The following is an 8366-nucleotide window of genomic DNA, read 5'->3' on the forward strand; positions in this document are numbered from 1 at the left end:
TGTGGCTCCATTTTTGGATTATCAAACTCACAATCACGGGCACTCATGTAGGCGAGAAGTTAGGGAACAAAAAATATGTAATTTAGTATTCCATCCCTCTCATGGCCCAAATAGAAGCGCTATTCTCATTAGAAGGCGATACTGAAAATAGAGGTGTGCATCGAAAAATGTCGAAAAGATTTAGGGCGTTTTAGAGTATTTGTTTGATCGAGAAACCATAGATTATCTTAGCGATTTCAATAACTTTTTGTCCCACGATCAACTTAACTTAAGTTATGAGTGCTATATAAATGCACTCAGGTCGAGTATGAATCCCAAAATATATTTAAAGCGATCATTTGCAGCAATTAAGCTTAACGCTTATAATACTCACCTTCTTCTACTGCAGCGAGCCAATACAGATATTCAGTTTATATTAGATCCCTATGCTTGCTGCAGTTACGTCGTTAATTATATTAACAAGTCCCAGAGAGGAATTTCAAAGCTAATGCGTGAAGCTGTAAGTGAGATTAGCAGGGGCAATGTAACTGTAAAGCAAAGGTTACAGCATATAGCACAGTTTGTTCGGGTACGGAAATATCCGCCTTTTTCCGAAAGCAGTAACGCAGTGGTTTTTATTAATACCTCATTACCAGAGCATCGGGCTGGGTTAAGGAAGTCTAGGCAACAGTTGCAAAACTTACCCGGTGTCTCAGTACCAATATTGGAAATAGGACTTATAGACCATTATGTTCAGCGCCCCGACGCTTTAGATAGTTTATGCCTAGCTGATTATGCTGCTTTTTACAGTTGTAGCAAACGGCATAGTGGTACTCGCCAAAATATAGATGATGCTGATGACATCGAAACACCCAGGGCTTCCCAGCAATTAGTTTACGCACTTCGCGATGGTAGTAGCTTTGTAAAGGAGAGGAACACTCCTATTATAGTTAGGTATAGGAGATTCAATATTAATACTGATAGGAGCAATTATTTTCGAGAATTAGTTATGTTGCATGTCCCATGGAGGGATGAAAATGTAGAACTAGTAGCAAGAGACTGCGAATCGTTTTGCAGTCAGAATCAGGAGTTAATCCACAGCAATCGCAGGAAATATAATAGTTTAGATGACAGTGAGCTTCAGCATGCTCTTAAAAATACAGTGCAGGCAGGAAATGAAAATGTCGAAAATCAAGAAGTAGTAGATGAAAGATTTCGCGTATTAGGATTGCCAGAAATAAATTTTCATTTAAATGTCATAAGCATTAACGGAAATGACGAGAATCTATATTCAGAAGATACAATAACAATGCCCGATTAATACAACTTCCAGCTATCGTTTCAGCTGAAAGCTTAGAAAGATATGGTCACTTAATTAAAAGCAGAAAACATATTTTACACAATTTTTGCACAATGACAAAAACAAATCCGGTCTTATTTTAGCTCTTTTTCAATCTTCGTCCGTAATGTATAATAGTAGGCAAGGAAGTGATCCAACATCTCCTAAAATACTATTGTGTGCTCCAACAGGTAAAGCTGCTTTCGGAAACTGTGGCTCAAAACTGCATTCCATGTTTTCCTTGCCGGTTAAACAATCTGGTTCCGATTTGGGGGCTTTAAGTAATGATTTAGTAAAAACTTTGCATTCAAGGTTAATAGACCTTAAACTTATTATTATAGATGAAATATCTAGGCACCAAAATGTTTTCCCAGTTGGACTCCCGTTTAAAACAAATTTTTAAAAATACTTTTCCATTCGGTGGTATTTCTGTCATAGTATTCGGGTATCTATGACAGGTATCACCAGTAGGTGACCGTTGGATTTTCGAATCCAACTGTAATGATCCCTACAGTGCAATTTATGCTTCATTGAAATTATGCGACAACGGGAGGACCAATCGTTTGCTTCTGCTTTTAATAATATGGCATCGGGAAACATGACCGCCGATGATATTAGTCTTGTCCGATCCCGCATTTGTCAGCAATCGGATGTGCCCGATGATGCCATTCATCTATTTAGTATAAAATCGCCGACATATAGCATGTAAATCCAAACTCAATTCCGACTGATCAATTTATTTCTACCGCTGATGATCTTATTAAAGCAACACATTTAACTGCGGATTGTAGACAGAGAATCTTACAAGCCGTTAGCAGCTTTAGGTCGTCCGAAACACAGGGATTGTGTATGTGTCTTCTCCTAAAAACCACTATATGATTACGGTCAATGTAAATACTGGGGATGGATTAATTAATGGGGCAACATGCAAGTTAATGCAAATTTTAATGCATCCAGCAGTCCAATAACTTTATGGATGAAATTTTCTGATGATACCGTGGGAGTACTTGCTCGCTCAAAGTGTACACATCGTACAGAAGCTTTCTGGACCCCATTTCAAAAGATAGTTAAAAGTTTTCAATATAGAAGAAATGAACAATTTCTATTGACCGTATTCAGTTTCCAGTTGTACCTGCAGAAGGTATAACTATATACAAATGTTAGCCTATAGATACATGTATATACTTATGCTGCTATCGGTTAACAGCTACAAAGAGAGAGAGGGGGTGTACTCATACATATGGGCGCTCACTCTCGGAGCGGCTAAAGTGCAAGATCAGCGGTTATCCGTTGGTCAATAGTCTCACACTGTCTTGGCCTGCTCAAGTGGCATCATGTTACTTATGTGCGCAGCACTTTATGTATGTATGGGCATGTGTATGTGCATACATATATACGATTATATTTATGCTATGCTCTTGAGTCTGTTCTTTTATATTTGTTTATACTTGCAACAAAGTGTTACAAGTTGAGTTATGTATTTATGTATATGTCGGTGTATAGATATGGTTATCCATCGTAGTTGCAATTTGGCAGCGCAGCAAGTTCTGTCCGTGTCAACAGCGCGAGCAGACTGACTTCTCAAACTTCCTTAGTTCCATTTCACCAATCAATTAGTCACTCAAAATAGTGCAACTATTGTTCTCTCCGTTACTCTTCTTCAGTCAGCGCTCCACGATCAGACCTCACTCGGCAGCAGAGTCTCTCTCTGTCTCTGCTACTATGCTACCACCACTAACCAAATAACATATAGACCGGACAAACCGTACTTTTGAGGGTGACATTCGATATTTCTGCGGCTGGTCCAAACTCGCCTTCGTTTTTGTTCGGGTTCGAGACATGCCCGCATGCTCTCAGAAGCAAGAGAGTAAGAATACATATGGCCTGTTTCGGGGAACGGCAACGCTGTCTTTTTACTCGCTCACTCTACAAGAAACTGCTGTGGCTTACTCTCATCCATATGATTTGTGCGATAGAACGGCATCGCTGTTTTTTATCTCGCTCCCACTACAGGAAACTGCTTTGGCTTACTCTCAATGCTCTTTCAATTTGTCTATGTACCGTTTAAATGTTTGTGTGTGTATGTGTCCGCACAAGCAAAAATGCCCACAAATTCAATTTTTCTCAAAAGTCGGTGGCATATCTTCCCTTTTGACGGGACGAGTAATATGAAATAATGAAAGGGTTTGCCAAGTCGATGCGAAATTCTTTCTTTTTAGCTCGTTCTTTTTCGAAAGGGTACCTAAGCGTTGGCATGTGTGCATTTAAAAGTTTTTGGACTTGCTATTCACGCATACTAACATATTTTGTATATGAATAGAAGCATTTATGCGCATGTGTGCCTGTTGGTCCCTGCCTGCCTGTCCGATCCAAATTTGACAATATTTTTGGACTTCTGAATTTCGAGCTCTACACACACACACAGAGACACAAATGTGTGTGAATGGGCTGATCATGGGCGCAAAATTTAAAAATATCATTATTGGCACGCGTCTGACGCGCGCTCTTCTTTTTATGATTTAGGGCTTGAATTGATGAATGAATGTTGACCCCTCATTACCTGTAGATCAAATTCATATATGAAAAAGCTAAATATTTTAAGACAATAAAATTATTAATACTATCAATATATAATTGCTCCTAAAATTAGTTAAGTGATCAGTCACTTGACCTACATATGCAGGTGCAGGTGCTTGCCAAAAGTTGACCCTTTCGGCCCAACGGGCTGCTGCAGGTAATGAGGGGTCAACATTCATTCATCAATTCAAGCCCTAAATCATAAAAAGAAGAGCGCGCGTCAGACGCGTGCCAATAATGATATTTTTAAATTTTGCGCCCATGATCAGCCCATTCACACACATTTGTGTCTCTGTGTGTGTGTGTAGAGCTCGAAATTCAGAAGTCCAAAAATATTGTCAAATTTGGATCGGACAGGCAGGCAGGGACCAACAGGCACACATGCGCATAAATGCTTCTATTCATATACAAAATATGTTAGTATGCGTGAATAGCAAGTCCAAAAACTTTTAAATGCACACATGCCAACGCTTAGGTACCCTTTCGAAAAAGAACGAGCTAAAAAGAAAGAATTTCGCATCGACTTGGCAAACCCTTTCATTATTTCATATTACTCGTCCCGTCAAAAGGGAAGATATGCCACCGACTTTTGAGAAAAATTGAATTTGTGGGCATTTTTGCTTGTGCGGACACATACACACACAAACATTTAAACGGTACATAGACAAATTGAAAGAGCATTGAGAGTAAGCCAAAGCAGTTTCCTGTAGTGGGAGCGAGATAAAAAACAGCGATGCCGTTCTATCGCACAAATCATATGGATGATAGTAAGCCACAGCAGTTTCTTGTAGAGTGAGCGAGTAAAAAGACAGCGTTGCCGTTCCCCGACACAGGCCATATGTATTCTTACTCTCTTGCTTCTGAGAGCATGCGGGCATGTCTCGAACCCGAACAAAAACGAAGGCGAGTTTGGACCAGCCGCAGAAATATCGAATGTCACCCTCAAAAGTACGGTTTGTCCGGTCTATATGTTATTTGGTTAGTGCTACCACTCATTTGCAAATTCTTGGAAACAGACATAGCGAGTTATAAAAATTTTAAAAATTTTGTATAATAATTTGTATATATACATAGCGAGACATAGCGAGTTATAAAAATTTTAAAAATTTTGTATAATAATTTGTTTTTCTTTAAAAATTGTTTATTTTTTTAATTTAATTGCCTGTCAGGCCGTAGTATATATTTTTTTTTGATTTTGAATTCGAATTCATAAAGAAAATTAAGATGTATTATGCATCAACATTTTTTAATCGATCCTTATGAACTTTTTGTTCTTTACCCTTTCTATCTTTTATTATAGCATTATCTTTTTCTGTCTTTTTCTATCGTATATGGTCATAGGTATTTATTTTCTAAATTCAAAATATTCTTTAGTGGCTACGTCTAACGTTTTCCTATCATATAGTTCCTTATTTTTCTGCTTATGTTTATCTATCATTACTCTAGCTCTTTTATAAGCTGTTTTTAATTTATATTTTGATTATTCTTATATTCTGTACCCGTGTCCGTTATGAAAGTCTTCATTGGACCATATTTCAGAATAAAAGATTCGAATATTGCCTTATCGACAGTTTTTGCATTTTTATTTGGGATCGGAATGGCAACTAGATATTTTGTTAAATCACATATTATTGTAACTGCATACTCGTTATTATTCTCTGATATTTGTAATGGACTTATAGTGTCAACAATTACCCTGTCGAAAGCGTTTGTTGGTGTTTCAGTTATTATCATAGGTGTCTTAGTGTGCTTTGTTGTTTTAGCTTTTTGACATTACGGACAATTACGTATGTACTTTGATATATAACGTGTCATATTTTTCCAATAGTAATGTCTTTTTATTTTTGTTAGCGTTTTTGAAATGCCTGTGTGGACCACCTTGAATAGTATCATCATGGAATGTATACATAATTGCTTCTTCCTTTTTTTTTCTATTTGGTTTATCGGCTTGAGTAGCGCTACTCTGAGTTTTTAAATATATTTATTGCCCATCTGTTTAAAAGTATCAATGGAAATTAATTCAAAGATTTTTTCGCTCGGTACCACTTTGAGTTGGCTGATTCCTATCCGGCTGCTTTTTCAAGCCTTTGGAAAAATTGACCTAAGTCGAGAGTTCCATTAGTATAAAAGTCCCTTATCTCAATTCTTGCAACAATCTTTTTACCATGCCTCAGGCATAACATATTTGTTATGTGCAAGGCCACTATTTTTCGTATATCGTAATTTTTGATGACGTCATATATGTTGGGCTGAGAAGCTTTATTAAGGTTTTACGTTGGCAAATTTCCTTGTTCTTTTTCTGCGCAGGATTTAATTTGCCTACTTTGATGTCTTGTAGTGACTTTCAAGACATTTTGTATTTGTAAATCTTTCATGGTTATTCTAGATAACGCATCTGCAACAAAGTTATCTTTTCCCTTGAGATATGCTACAGTGAATTCATACACTTCTAAATCTAGCCTCATTCTAGGCAATTTTGAACTGGGATTTAAGTGGTCTGTGATCTGTTTTAATAGTGAAATGTTGACCATATATGTATGGTCGAAAATGGATTATTGCCCAATGAATTGCTGCTAACTCTTGTTCTATGGTATTTTTGTTGGATTCACTTTTTGTGAATGAACGTGAACCGTATGCTACGGGTAATTGCTTATCATCATAAGTTTGGCTCCGCAAGCTTGTTTACTTGCATCCGTTATTATGCAAAATTCTTTGCTAAAATCGGGATACTTTAGTAAAGTTGGCTTCATTAGAGCTTTCTTTAGATATTCGAATGCTGTTTGACATTCATTAGTCCATTCAAACTTTACATTCTTTTTGCAAATTCTTATTATGTGACGTGAATAGTCGGCAACATTTTTGATGAAACGTCTGTAATAATTGCAAAATGCAACGAATCGTCTAGCGCTATTAGCGTCCGTAGGGACGTCATATTTTTTGTCATCTGGTAAAATACCTTGATCAGTACACTTATGACCTAGAAAAGTCACTTCCTGCATGAAGAAAGAGCATTTTTCTGGATGTAATTTAAGGTTGTGTCCTGCATAAATCAAAAACATTTGTTAAATTTTTGATCATACGGTTTTCGGAACAACCGATGACTATTAAGTCATCCATATACAAGAATGCTTGTGAAGGATCTAATCCTGAAAAAGCGATTGTCATCATTCTTTGGAAAGAATTTGTCGCTATTCTTAAGCCGTAAGCGTAAGCGTAATCGTGTAAAAAGATATGAGCCATTGCTCGTTGAAAAAGACGTTATGTTTCTGGACCCTTCTTTTAATTCTATTTGGTGAAAACCGGACATTTAATCTAAATATGAGAAGTATTTTGCTCTGCCTAGTTGGTCAAGAATATCATATATTCTTGGAAGCGGACAAGAGCTTTTTGTTGATTTGACGATAGTCTATAACTAACCGCCATCTCTTAGTATCGGACCCTGGTAGACCTTTCTTTTGTACAAGAAGTATCGGACTATTATATTCTGATACAGAAGGTTCTACTATTTTATCTAGAATGAGTTTTTCGACTTGTTTTGTTACTTCTTCCTTATGTACTCATAAGATATTCTGTAATTTTTAATGTACACTGGATCTTTATCTTTTAGTCTTAACTCTTGCTTTTAAAAATTATTTGTTGTTATTGATTCGGTTTCTAATCAGAATACGTCTGTGTACTTGGTGCATAGCTCTTTTAGCTTTGTTTTAAATAATGGTGGAAAGTTCTTAACAAGTTTTTTCATGACAGTATTTTGTCTTTCTTCGGTAATTTTGTTGACTATTTCGTAGTCATTTAGAGTTTCATATTTTATTTGCTATAGATTGACTATTTTAACTGAATTTGTTGTATTTAATATTCGGACAACTGTATCTTGGTTATTCGAAATTGGGTTTCCAATGAAAATTCCTTCATCCTTTCTTGGTTTGGAATGAAAATATGATTTTATATGGAAGATATCTTTATTTACGGACAACTTCGGAACGTGCTGGTAGTATTGTGGCATTATTGTCACAAGTGTGAATTATTGGTAATTTAATCGGATAATTTAAGTTGTTGTTGTTAATTGACAATTGTATTTTTTTATGAAGTGTATGCCTATTATGCCATCACTAGAATTGGAAAATTGTTTTCGACTAAATGGAAGTCATGCGGAATAATGTAGTTACCTGTTGTGAGCTCTACGAATGCTAAACCTTTTGAAAAAACTGAACCTACACCAATTCCAGATATATGTCTCGTTACGTTCTCATTTATATTTACGAACGTATCGACATTTTCTTTTAATATTGACATGTCTGCACCAGTATCGAATAACAAGGTACATGTTTTACCTGTAATTTCATTATTAATTTTTATAAATGTGCTTAAGTTAAGATTAATTGTGTGTACAGTTTTATTTAATGGTTTTGAATATATGAAGGGCCTTGTTGGTTTTCCGAATTACCTTGAGTAATTCGATCGTTTCCATTAC

Source organism: Drosophila montana, unplaced genomic scaffold (assembly GCF_035044405.1).
Source record: "Drosophila montana isolate Dmon_TW-CO22-7 unplaced genomic scaffold, ASM3504440v1 contig_2947_1, whole genome shotgun sequence".
In the NCBI taxonomy this organism is placed as follows: Eukaryota; Metazoa; Arthropoda; class Insecta; order Diptera; family Drosophilidae; genus Drosophila; species Drosophila montana.